Source organism: Pogona vitticeps, chromosome 5, assembly GCF_051106095.1.
Source record: "Pogona vitticeps strain Pit_001003342236 chromosome 5, PviZW2.1, whole genome shotgun sequence".
NCBI lineage: Eukaryota > Metazoa > Chordata > Lepidosauria > Squamata > Agamidae > Pogona > Pogona vitticeps.
Genome location: NC_135787.1, coordinates 118,310,104 through 118,322,577, shown reverse-complemented (window position 1 = coordinate 118,322,577; position 12,474 = coordinate 118,310,104). Strand labels below are relative to the sequence as shown.

Here is a 12,474-nt window from a genome sequence, read left to right as displayed (position 1 = left end):
ATTGATTGATTGATTGATTGATTGATGCCTTTTTTGGGGTGCAGGGGCAACAGGCCCTGCCATTTTGGGTGTAGGGGTAACATCTTTGTTATGCAGTTCATCACCTTAATAAACTTCTGGCCTTTATTTATTGATTGATTTATGCCTTTTTTTTTTGGGTGCAGGGGCAACAGGCCCTGCAATTTTTTTGTGTAGGGGTAACATCTTTGTGATGCAATTCATCGCCTTAATAAACTTCTGACCTTTATTTATTGATTGATTTATGCCTTTTGTCGGGTGCAGGGGCAACAGGCCCTGCAATTTTTGGGTGTAGGGGTAACATCTTTGTGATGCAATTCATCACCTTAATAAACTTCTGGCCTTTATTTATTGATTGATTTATGCCTTTTTTGGGGTGCAGGGGCAACAGGCCCTGCAATTTTTTGGAGTAGGGGTAACAGCTTTGTGATGCAATTCATCACCTTAATAAACTTTTGGCCTTTATTTATTGATTGATTTATGCCTTTTTTCGGGTGCAGGGGCAAAAGCCCTGCAATTTGTGGGTGTAGGGGTAACATCTTTGTGATGCAATTCATCACCTTAATAAACTTCTGGCCTTAATTTATTGAAGAAGACCTAGATGAAGTATTGAGAATCATAGAAGATTATGGACAAGTGGCAGGTCTCAAAAATGATTACCAAAAAACAAAAGTTATGATTAAAAACATAAAGAAAGAAGAAGGAAATCTGGTGAAGGAAAATAATTTTGAAGAAGTACAGTGGGGTCTTGACTTGAGAACTTAATCCGTATTGGAAGGCGGTTCTCAAGTCAAAAAGTTCTCAAGTCAAATCTGCATTTCCCATAGGAATGCATTGAAAACCATTTGATCCGTATCTGCTCTTTTCTGTCCATAGAAACTAATGGGAAGCTGCTATTCCGCCTTCGACCACTAGAGGGGGATATTTTGTTTCTTTTTTTCTTAGGTCAAGAAAGGTTCAGGGAAGGCAGGGAAAATACAGTCCAGGCAGTACCAGGCAGTCTGAAGACTGTCTCCCAATCCACTCTCTAAACGCTGGGAGGAGTGAGGAAGCAGACAGGCACCCTTTTCACTAGCCAACAGTTAACTGAAAGTTCACATTTTGCACTTTCCCTGCCTCCCACGTGTTTTTTTTTTCAGTTCTTAACTCAAATCTAAATATGTAAGTCAAGTCAATATTTTCCTATGAGAGCGGTTCTTAAGTCAAAATGTTCTTAACTCAAGCCGTTCTTAAGTCAAGACCCCACTGTACAAAAAATCATTTAGGATGATTTAGGAGTCATCATCACCAAAAAAACCCAGCAACTTAATGAAAGAGAACTATCTTAGAATACAGAAGGAAACTCAGAAAAAACTGGAGGAAAGAAAGAAGCTACAACTGTCATTGATGGGAAGAATTGCAACGATAAAAATGATTATTTTGCCTAAACTTTTATTCCTCTTTCAAAATCTACCAATATTACTAAATTTCAAATATTTCAAAGAATTGGAACACCTGACAACAAAATTTGTATGGAAGACTAAGAAACCAAGAATAAAACTTAAGCTATTACAGGATCCGAAAGAAAGGGGAGGGGTGCACGACTACCGAACTTGCTGCACCTATCTGGGTAAGATGTAGCTTACTCAGGAAGAAAATCATTAAGGTGCCCGAGAGTCAAAAAGAGGAGGCCGAAAAAGGCGGGAAAGGAGAAAGAAGTAAATGGTTCACGTGTGTGTGTGTGTGTGTGGTGGGGGCAAGCCAAACGGCTGGCAAAGGAAAACGAAAACAACTCACGGGGGATCGTAGATTAGATAATTGAGAAGGGAAAGTATCCGATTTAGAGGGAGGTGATCAATAAGTTAAGGGAAAACTGTGTAGAAATAGCTCTAGTTCTCTGTAGAACTTTAGAGCATGGCGGAAAAAAGGAACTGAGGGGAATCTTGGGTGGGAAGAGCATGGGCGCCTCATGGGGGAATCATCTCATAAAATTATTACTTTTAGCTCTAGAATGCTCCAAGAACGTCAGCGCAGGCGCAGACTAAACCCTTATGTGTGCATTCACAGAGGCCACGAAGCAGAACTAGTTATTCTTTACTCTCATTCATGCTGGACCTTTCTCTTCATTTTCTCTTTCTGGCAGGTGTATGAGCAAAGACCAGCAAAGGGGCAAGGGCCTGAGAGAACAAGGACTGGGGAAAAAGAACAGAGGGCATGTCTCTCCATTCCCATCCAGGTCTGGCGTCTCCCATTCCTGAACCTCCCCAGAAAAGAAGAACTTGAAGCTCACGTGAGGAGAAGAACAGCCCAGCACAGGCGGGGGCTTCCGAGACGGGTTTCTCAACCCTTGGGGGGCCTTCTGCCTCTTGGAGCAACTTGCAAAGAAGATCTGGAACACAGAATAAGGCTTCAGGGGTCCCCGCAGGTCCTGACTGCTCAGGATGAAAAAGAGAAGTGGGAAAATGAAGAGGAGGCAGAGGCCTCCCCCATGGAGATCAACGGCGGGACCTCCCCCATGGACACCAATGGCAAGGCCTCCCCCATGGAGATCAATGGCAAGGCCTCCCCCATGGAGATCGATGGCGAGGCCTCCCCCATGGATATCGACAACAGGTACTCCCCCATGGAGATTGACAGCGAGGCCTCCCCCATGGAGATTGACGGCGAGGCCTCCCCCATGGAAATCGATGGCGAGGCCTCCCCCATGGAGATCGATGGTGAGGCCTCCCCCATGGAAATCGACAGCGGGTACTCCCCCATGGAGACCGACAGCATGTACTCCCCCATGGAGATCGATGAGGAGAACTCCCCCATGGAGATCGACAGTGGGGACTCCCCCATGGAGATCGATCAGGAGTACTCCCCCATGGAGATCGACGAGGAGTACTCCCCCATGGAGATTGATGGTGAGGCCTCCCCCATGGAGATCGATGGCGAGGCCTCCCCCATGGAGATCGATGGTGAGGCCTCCCCCATGGAAATCGACAGCGGGTACTCCCCCATGGAGACCGACAGCATGTACTCCCCCATGGTGATCGACGAGGAGAACTGCCCCATGGAGATCGACAGTGGGTACTCCCCCATGGAGATCGATCAGGAGTACTCCCCCATGGAGATCGACGAGGAGTACTCCACCATGGAGATTGATGGTGAGGCCTCCCCCATGGAGATCGATGGTGAGGCCTCCCCCATGGAGATCGACAGCGGGTACTCCCCCATGGAGATTGACGGCGAGGCCTCCCCCATGGAGATCGATGGCGAAGCCTCCCCCATGGAGACCGACAGCGGGTACTGCCCCATGGACATTGACGAGGAGTACTCCCCCATGGAGATTGCTGGCGAGGCCTCACCCATGGAGATCGATAGCGAGGCCTCCCCCATGGAGATTGACGGCGAGGCCTCCCCCATGGAGATCAACGGCGGGACCTCCCCCATGGAGATTGACGGCGAGGCCTCCCCCATGGAGATCGACGGCGAGGCCTCCCACATGGAGATCGATGGCGAGGCCTCCCCCATGGAGATCGACGGCGGGACCTCCCCCATGGAGATCGATGGCGAGGCCTCCCCCATGGAGATCGATGGCGAGGCCTCCCCCATGGAGATCAACGGCGGGGCCTCCCCCAAATGTACCTGCAGCATCTGTATGTGTGCCCGAAAATCATCACGGTGGCATACCAAGAGGCGCTCTTGTAGCGCATTCAGTTCATGTTGGAGAGGATCCCTGTGTGCACACCGGGTGAGGTTCCCTTCCCAGGGTGAAAATATTAGCCAGAAGATTGGGCCAAATCCATATCGTCTTATTATCAGGAGTATTATCATGATCAATAGTATTATCAGACAAGAGGGCCTTCTTCAATGACCAATGCAAAGATATCGAGGAAAATAATAGAAAGGGAAATACCAGAGATCTGTTCAAGAAAATTGCAGATATTAAAGGAACATTTTCTTCAAAGATGGATATTATAAACGACAAAAATGGGAGGGACCTTACAGAAGCAGAAGACATCAAGAAGAGGCGGCAAGAATACGCAGAGGAATTCTATCAGAAAGATCTGGATGTCTCGGACAACCCAGATAGTGTGGTTGCTGACCTTGAGCCGGACATCCTGGAGAGTGAAGTCAAGTGGGCCTTAGAAAGGGTGGCTAACAACAAGTCCAGTGGAGGTGATGGCATTCCAGTGGAACTGTTTAAAATTTTAAAAGATGACGCTGTTAAGGTGTTACGTTCAATATGCCAGCAAGTATGGAAAACTCAGCAGTGACCAGAGGATTGGAAAAGATCAGTCTACATCCCAATCCCGAAGAAGGGCAGTGCCAAAGAATGCTCCAACTATCGCATAATTGCACTCTTTTCACACGCTAGCAAGGTTGTGCACAAAATCCTCCAAAGCAGGCTTCAGCAGTATGTGGACTGAGAACCCCCAGAAGTACAAACTGGATTTCGAAGGGGCAGAGGAACTAGAGACCAAATTTCTAACATGCGCAGCATTATGGAGAAAGCCAGAAAAAAGTTCCAGAAAAACATCTACTTCTGCTTCATTGATTAGCAAAAGCCTTTGACTTTGTGGAACCAAAGCAAACTATGGCAAGTTCTCAAAGAAATGGGAGTGCCTGACCACTTTATCCATCTCTTGAGAAATCTATCCATGGGACAGGAAGCAACTGGATACGGAACAACTGATTGGTTCAAAATTGGGAAAGGAGTACGACAAGGCTGTATGTTGTCACCCTGCTCCTTTAACTTATATGCAGAATACATCATGCGAAAGGCCGGACTGGACGATATCCCAAGCCAGAATTAAGACTGCCGGAAGAAATATCAACAACCTCCGATAAGCAGATGATACCAGTCTGATGGCAGAAAGCGAGGAGGAATTAAATGAGGTGAAAGAGGAGAGTGCAAAAAACGGTCTGAAGCTCAACATAAAAAAAAAACTAAGATCATGGCCACTGGTCCCATCACCTCCTGGCAAATAGAAGGGGAAGATATGGAGGAAGTGACAGATTTTACTTTCTTGGGCTCCATGATCACTGCAGATGGAGACAGCAGCCACGTAATTAAAAGACGCCTGCTAGGGGCGTCTTTTAATTTTGTTAAAAGACGACAAACCTCGACAGCATCTTAAAAAGCAGATACATCACGTTGCCGACAAAGGTCCACATACTCAAAGCTATCGTTTTCCCAGTAGTGATGTATGGAAGTGAGAGCTGGACCATAAAGAAGGCTGACCATCAAAGAATTGATGCTTTTGAATTGTGGTGCTGGAGGAGACTCTTGAGAGCCCCCTGGACTGGAAGGAGAACAAACGTATCAATTCTGAAGGAAATCAACCCTGAGTGCTCACTGGAAGGACAGATCCTGAAGCTGAGGCTCCAATATTTTCTCAACATCAGGGTCTTTTCCAGGGTGTCTTCTCTTCTCATGAGATGGCCAAAGTACTGGAGCCTTAGCTTCAGCATCTGTCTTTCCAGTGAGCACTCAGGGTTGATTTCCTTCCAGGGGACTCTCAAGAGTCTCCTCCAGCATCATATGTCAAAAGCATCAATTCTTCAGTGGTCAGCTTTCTTTATGGGCCAGCTCTCAATTCCATGCATCACTACAGGAAAAACCATAGCTTTGACTATGCGGACTTTTGTCGGCAAGGTGATGTCTCTGCTTTTTAAGATGCTGTCAAGGTTTGTCATTGCTTTCCTCCCAAGAAGCAGGCGTCTTTTAATTTTGTCACCATCTGCAGTGATCATGGAGCCCAAAAAAGTACAGTGGTAGTTCAACCTACGAACGTCCCTACTTACGGATATATTGACCTACAGACAGCTCCGGGTGCAAGTAGATGTAAATTTTTCCAGCTGGAGCAGTCCGTAGGTCAAAATGTCTGTAAGTAGGGACATTCGTAGGTCGAGGGCAGGAAATTCAAACCATTGGTGGCGAAGAGGCTGCTTCTTAGTAGCTCTTTTGCCCCAACGGTTAGGAAAAGGGAGGCTCAGCCTCCCTGGCTTCCACCGCTGCTGCCGCCATCGCCGGGAGGCGAGCCACTGGACCATCCCGTCTGAGCTCAGCTTCCTGGGGGTCCCCCACTGCCGCGATCGCCGCAGCAGGAGACCCCCAGGAGGCTTCGGACCAGCACGTTGCTGCTTTTTTTTCTTTTTAAAAAGTTGTTCTGGGTGAATTTTGGCGGGTAGGTTTGGGCTGGGGTGTATGTTTCTGTGTTGTTTTGTTTTTTGATGATTTTTTTTTTTGCAGTACTAGCGTGGGATGTTTATTTTTGGATTTGTTTTGGCTTTTTGCAGGCCATGGGGCCTGCAGTGTTTTATTTTTATTTTGGGGAGGGGGTATTTTTTTTCTTTGGCCAGAATGGATTAATCGGTTTTCAATGCATTCCTAAGGGAAATGGTGCTTCGACTTGTGAAAATTTTGACTTACGGCCACCATTCCAATATGGGTTAATTTCGTAAGTCAAGGTACTACTGTAAAATCTCTCACTGCCTCCATATCTTCCCCTTCTATTTGTCAGGAGGTGATGGGGCCAGTGGCCATGATCTTGGTTTTTTTTTTATGTTGAGCTTCAGACTGTTTTTTGCACTCTCCTCTTTCACCCTCATTTAATTCCTCCACACTTTCTGCCATCAGACTGGTATCATCTGCATATTGGAGGTTGTTGATATTTCTTCCGGCAGTCTTAATTCCGGCTTGGGATTTCTCCAGTTCGGCCTTTCGCATGATGTATTCTGCGTATAAGTTAAAGGAGCAGGGTGACAACATACAGCCTTGTCGTACTCCTTTCCCAGTTTTGAACCAATCAGTTGTTCCGTATCCAGTTCTAACTGTTGCTTCCTGTCCCATGTATAGATTTCTCAAGAGATGGATAAAGTGGTCAGGCACTCCCATTTCTTTAAGAACTTGCCATAGTTTGCTGTGGTCCACACAATCAAAGGCTTTTGCTTAGTCAATGAAGCAGAAGTAGATGTTTTTCTGGAACTTTTTTCTGGCTTTCTCCATAATCCAGCGCCTGTTAGCAATTTGGTCTCTAGCTCCTCTGTCCCTTAAAAATCCAGCTTGCACTTCTGGGAGTTCTCGGTCCACTTACTGTTGAAGCCTACCTTGTCGGATTTTGAGTATAACCTTGCTAGCGTGTGAAATGAGTGCAACGTACAGTAGTTGGAGCACTTGACCACTTGACTTCACTCTCCAGGATGTCTGGCTCAAGGTCAGCAACTACACTGTCTGGGTTGTCCGAGACATCCAGATCTTTCTGATAGAATTCCTCTGCGTATTCTTGCCGCCTCTTCTTGATGTCTTCTGCTTCTGTAAGGTCCCTCCCACTTTTGTCGTTTATTATAGGGAGAAGATGATGTGCAGGTTTTCATCTTCTGCCTTCTGCTAGCATCCTCCATTGGCACCAGGAACACAAAGAGCCCAAGCTCACGGAGCAGCCTCGAGTCTCTGCACTGCTTTCCCATCATCGCTATTTGCCAAATTTCAGTTATTATTATTATTATCATCATCATTAGCATCATTATTATCATTATTATCATTATCACCACTATTATTATTACTTGATTACTTTCCCACAGTAATCATACGTTAACTACTGATGTATTTCAATAAAAATCTTTCTTGTGATCTATGTTTATGAAGATGCAGATCTGTGTGGCTTTGGGGGGGGGTCTCTTTTCAGGAGCATGTAGAGCGTGCAAACATCAGAGTCCTCTGGAGTCCAGAGGTTCAGAACCTGCAGGTCTCGAGTCAAGGCTCCTTGGCTGTGGCCATCCTTGCAACACCCCTGTTTTCCATCGAGGTGGGTCAGGCTGAAGGAGACCCCGGGTCTTGCTCGGACTCTTCAGACGCACCCCGGGGGGTGAGAGAAAGGCCGGGAGTCTCCACATCGGACTGATTTCCACTGATTCCAGAAATGGACTTGATGTTTTAAATCAAGCACCAAATAAGGCATCAACACAATAAAAATAAAACCATATTTTAAAAAGGAATAAAAAACAAAGGGAACTCACAGGGAAATAATCATCTTCATGAAAGGAACGAGAAGACAAAATGTTTCTTCATCATAGGAAATCTGTGGCCTAGTTAAAAATATATATATTTCTTCGATTTCCATCTGTCCTGACCCCCAGAACTGGCATGGAAACCAAAGGAGTTTTTTTTGGAGGGGGCTCAGGAGGAAATTGCTGGAGGTAACTCCGCCCATTCCATTGTCCTTCCCCCCCCCCCGGAGCTGTCCAGACCAGAGGGGGGGGAGACGGGGCGTGCCCTGGGTCAGCCCAGAGATCAGGGCTGGAGGGGGTCGCCCTCGCCTTGGAAACCTCAGGGCGCAGCCTGGATCCATCCCTGAGCAGGAGAGAGGTTTCCAGCAAGCCCCCCCCCATGGCGGCGCCTCCTCCCACCCCCATGGGGAGTCTGTCCATCTCATGCCCACCTTTCTGTTTTCCTTAGCTTTAGTAAAACCCTACTGACTGGGGGTTGTACTAAATCTCCACTAAATATTCCGTTTTTCCTTTGAAAAAACAACAACTGCTCCTTTTCTTTCAGGAAATAAGAGGGAACGTTTTAATTTATCTAGGAAGATAAATCTGTGGCCCTTCAGATCTTGTGGGACTAAAACCTCCATCAGCCAAATTAAAGGGAGGATGATGGATGAGGGGAACAACACCTCAAAAGCTATACTTCTCCTCCCTCTTCAGGAAAAAAAAATCACTTTTTTAAAAAAAAAGAGAGAGCGAGTGGGAAGAGAAAGGAGTATAAGCCCCTCCTCCAAAATAAAAACAAGTCATTGAAAACAGGCTTTTAAAAGCATGCAAGTCTCTCCAGATACTTTAATGATCATCTTGTATAGAATGAATATGCCGTAAAATCAGGAGGCGAGGCTGCTAGGGGATTATGGGATCTGTATTTCTCTCCCACCCACCCCCAATCAGCTTAAGATGCTTAGAGACCTGCTGCTTTGATTCGATTTTTATGAAGTCAAGTTTCCCCAACTTTTTCCTTTGGCAGTGGGGGGGGGAGGAAGGTGTGATTTAAGAATGTACCCCAAAACAACCCACCTCTATCTTCCTGCATCAACGGCTGTGAACAACCCCGTTTCCCGCTTCAGAGAGAGGACAGCCAGAAGCTGCTCAGAAGCCAGAGACAGAGGCTATGGCAAAGAAGTGGTTCTCTCTCTCTCTCTCTCTCTCTCTCTCTCTCTCTCTCTCTCGCTCGCTCGCTCTCTCGCTCTCTCAATCTCTCCCCCCCCCCCACCAATGGTTTACTCCCCAGGATCCTGGCCCTGCTCCACCTTTCTCAAGTCCGGGTTCTGCTTTAATTTTCCCCTACACTCAAACGGCAAGCTAACTGAAACACAGGCTGGATTGGAAGGGAGCAAGCAAGCTCAGGAAATGGTCAGGGTGGCTTTTCTCCACAAGATAAAATATACAACGCGCGACCAGGCACATCACTTCCTTTCCTGAACGGAGAGACAAAATTGCTACCCACGCTCTGCTGCCACCTCTCCGGTCGTCTTGGAACTGACCGCAAGGAAGCCTCTTCCGACCAAAATCCACACCGTTTTTACTAAGACACAGGCTTGCGGGTCGCCACTTACCCATAGGCATCCTACACATTTCTACTCGCAGAGGAGTCCCACAGAGTTCGGTGGCGTTGAGGCAGGGACTGACAAAGACCTCCACCCGAAACCCTGCAGCTGAATCACCTAATTGAGAAGACGGGGGTGCTTCTCAAATCCCACCCACCTCCCGAGGAGGTGCCCAGAAAAAGATCCCTGTTCTTCTATCTGATCAATAACTGGAGATAAAAGCAAAGTCCCCTCCCCCGGGTCAAAACTGGGTTTGGCCCAACTGGGCACATTCCAGAGGATTTTGGACTACAGCTCCTATCATCCACAGCCAGCACGGCCTTCATCAGCTGCAGAAAATCTTTTGCCAGTTCGGTTCTTTGATGGGACAGGAAGGGCCGTTAGAACGCTTAGCAAGGCAAGGCTGGAGAACCTTGGCAACTTTGCTTCGCTCAATTTGAATGCTGGCCCTTGCTGGCAAACAGAGCCTTTCTGATACGATAAAAAAGAGATAAATTACCAACATGTCCACGTTTGTAACTCTCAAGAATTCTACCCTTCTAAGATTCCACTCCTCAGCAAAGACATATTTTCCCCCCAGAGCACAGATAACCAGAAATGTGATTTATTTCATATATACAAAACTGAGGCCGGCCCTTCCCTCTCAAGCTGACCTAGCCTGCAGGGCTTCTGTTATGAGGGAAAAGAGCAGCATCGACTGTCAGGGAGAGAGAGAGGCAGACTTTTAAAACAAATGCTCAAATCACTAAATAAATAAAGCCATGATTTCTCAGAGGAGAGGAAATCCTGTCACTGTTTGCACGGGGCACAATCAGAGACGCTATTAATTATCTCCTTCTGTTGGACAAAGAATCTGAATTACCACCATCACGCCTCCAGAGAGAGGAGGCAGCTGAGACCACACAGCGCGAGGGTGGCTGATGGGTTTCCTTGGCTTGCACCCAGGTGGCCCTGAGCCAGCTGCATGGGGGACCCAGGGCACCCCCAGGAGGGGGGGGCGAGAAACCACTTCTGAGTCGACTGAGAAAACCCTAGGAGGGCCACCATTAGGTCGTAAATCATCATCATCATCACTAAATCTGATACTAGAAACAGATTAAAGGCAAACTGGAATGGTAACCACCAGACTTTAAAATAGCATTCCCCCCCCAGCTTGACAGCAAATGTTAGCACCATCTGTTTCCAAAACCACAGACATCTGGTTTGTGGCGCAGTGGTTAAAACGCTGTACTGCAAGCTAAAACTGTGCTCACGACTTGGGGTTCAAATCCCAGGTAGCCGGCTCAAGGTTGACTCAGCCTTCCATCCTTCCGAGGTCGGTAAAATGAGTACCCAGCTTGCTGGGGGGGCAATGTGTAGCCTGTATAATTAAAAATTGTAAACCGCCCGGAGAGTGCTTCTAGCGCTATGGGGCGGTATATAAATCCAATAAATAAATAAATAAATAAATTAAAGAAGGTGTGGGAGGGATGCAGGGGGAAAAACCTCCTATATTCCCATTAATGTTGAGGAGGTGCAGGATTTCGGTGGGCATTGGTTAAGACAAGTGGGCGACTCAAGGCAAAAATCTCATGTTTTTTCTTTTCTTTCGAAGAAGGCACAGAACAGGCTGTATTTCCTGAGAATGCTCGGCAAGTTAAATTTATCTCAGCATTTACTTCTGTCATACAGTGGGGTCTTGACTTAAGAACGGCTTGAGTTAAGAACATTTTGACTTAAGAACCACTCTCATAGGAAAATATTGACTTGACTTACATACTTAGATTTGAGTTAAGAACTGAAAAAAAAACCACGTGGGAGGCAGGGAAAGTGCAAAATTTGAACTGACTGGTACTGCCTGGACTGTATTTTCCCTGCCTTCCCTGAACCTTTCATGACCTAAGAAAAAAAGAAAGAAAATATTCCCCCTCTAGTGGTCAAAGGCGGAATAGCAGCTTCCCATTAGTTTCTATGGACGGAAAAGAGCAGATACAGATCAAATGGTTTTCAATGCATTCCTATGGGAAATGCAGATTTGACCTGAGAACTTTTTGACTTGAGAACCGCCTTCCAATACGGATTAAGTTCTCAAGTCAAGACCCCACTGTACTATCGTAGCACCATTGAGAGTCTCCTAACCCAGTGGTTCTTAACGTGGGCGATAATGCCCCCCAGGGGGTGATTTCATTTTTCAGGGGGGCGGTAGAACGAAAAGGGGCGGCGTGGGGGCGCTGGAGCAGAAGGGGGCGGTAGTGGGGCGCTGGAGCAAGCCAAACCTGTGAAGATGGCTGCAGCCTTTTTACAGTGTGCATGAATATATATTTTCCTCCAATTTTAATTTAGTTTCAGACTTTTTGTCTTTAAATTTTTAGTTCCTGCATTTGTTTTTATGCCCTTTTTATATTTCTTTTTGCATCTTAAAATTCACTTGCAACTAAATCATTAAATGTTACTGTTTTGGGGGCATTTCATTTTCTTGGAGTTTAATTTTGTTTTCAGGGGTCATTGGATTGAAGTGTAATAAATAAATAAATAAATAAATAAATAAATAAATATCATCACCGTGGGGAGGGGGGCGATGATAACTTCCTCAATGGCTCAAGGGGGCGTTTCTTTCAAAAAGGTTAAGAACCACTGTCCTAACCTATGGCATTCTGGCATGGTTTGGGAGTAACTCTGTAGCAGACAAAAAAGCTCTACAGAGAACCATTAAAAGTGCCCAGAATATCATCGGGCTCCAGCTACCAACCCTGGATGACATCTTCACATCCCTCTGTCTAAGGAAGTCACACAACATCCTGAGAGACTCTTCCCATCCTGCTTATAACTTTTTTGAACTGTTACCATCTGGCAGAAGATATAGAACAATTAAGACTCGGACCACACGTTTTCTCAATAGTTTTTATCTCAGAGC

At 46.4% G+C, this 12,474-nt stretch overlaps 1 protein-coding gene and 1 long non-coding RNA gene across 5 annotated transcripts in view; one reads left to right on the top strand and one right to left on the bottom strand.

Moving 5' to 3' along the window:
* Window positions 1–12,474, bottom strand: part of LOC140707408 (active breakpoint cluster region-related protein-like) — a 122,649-nt gene that overhangs the window by 70,347 nt on the left and 39,828 nt on the right. The gene's annotated exons all lie outside the window — the stretch shown is intronic.
* LOC144589525 (uncharacterized) overlaps window positions 11,698–12,474 on the top strand; it is a 300,406-nt gene continuing 299,629 nt past the window's right edge. Inside the window, exon 1 of the long non-coding RNA XR_013545685.1 lies at window positions 11,698–12,196. This is a non-coding gene — a long non-coding RNA (uncharacterized LOC144589525). The remainder of the gene's footprint in view (window positions 12,197–12,474) is intronic.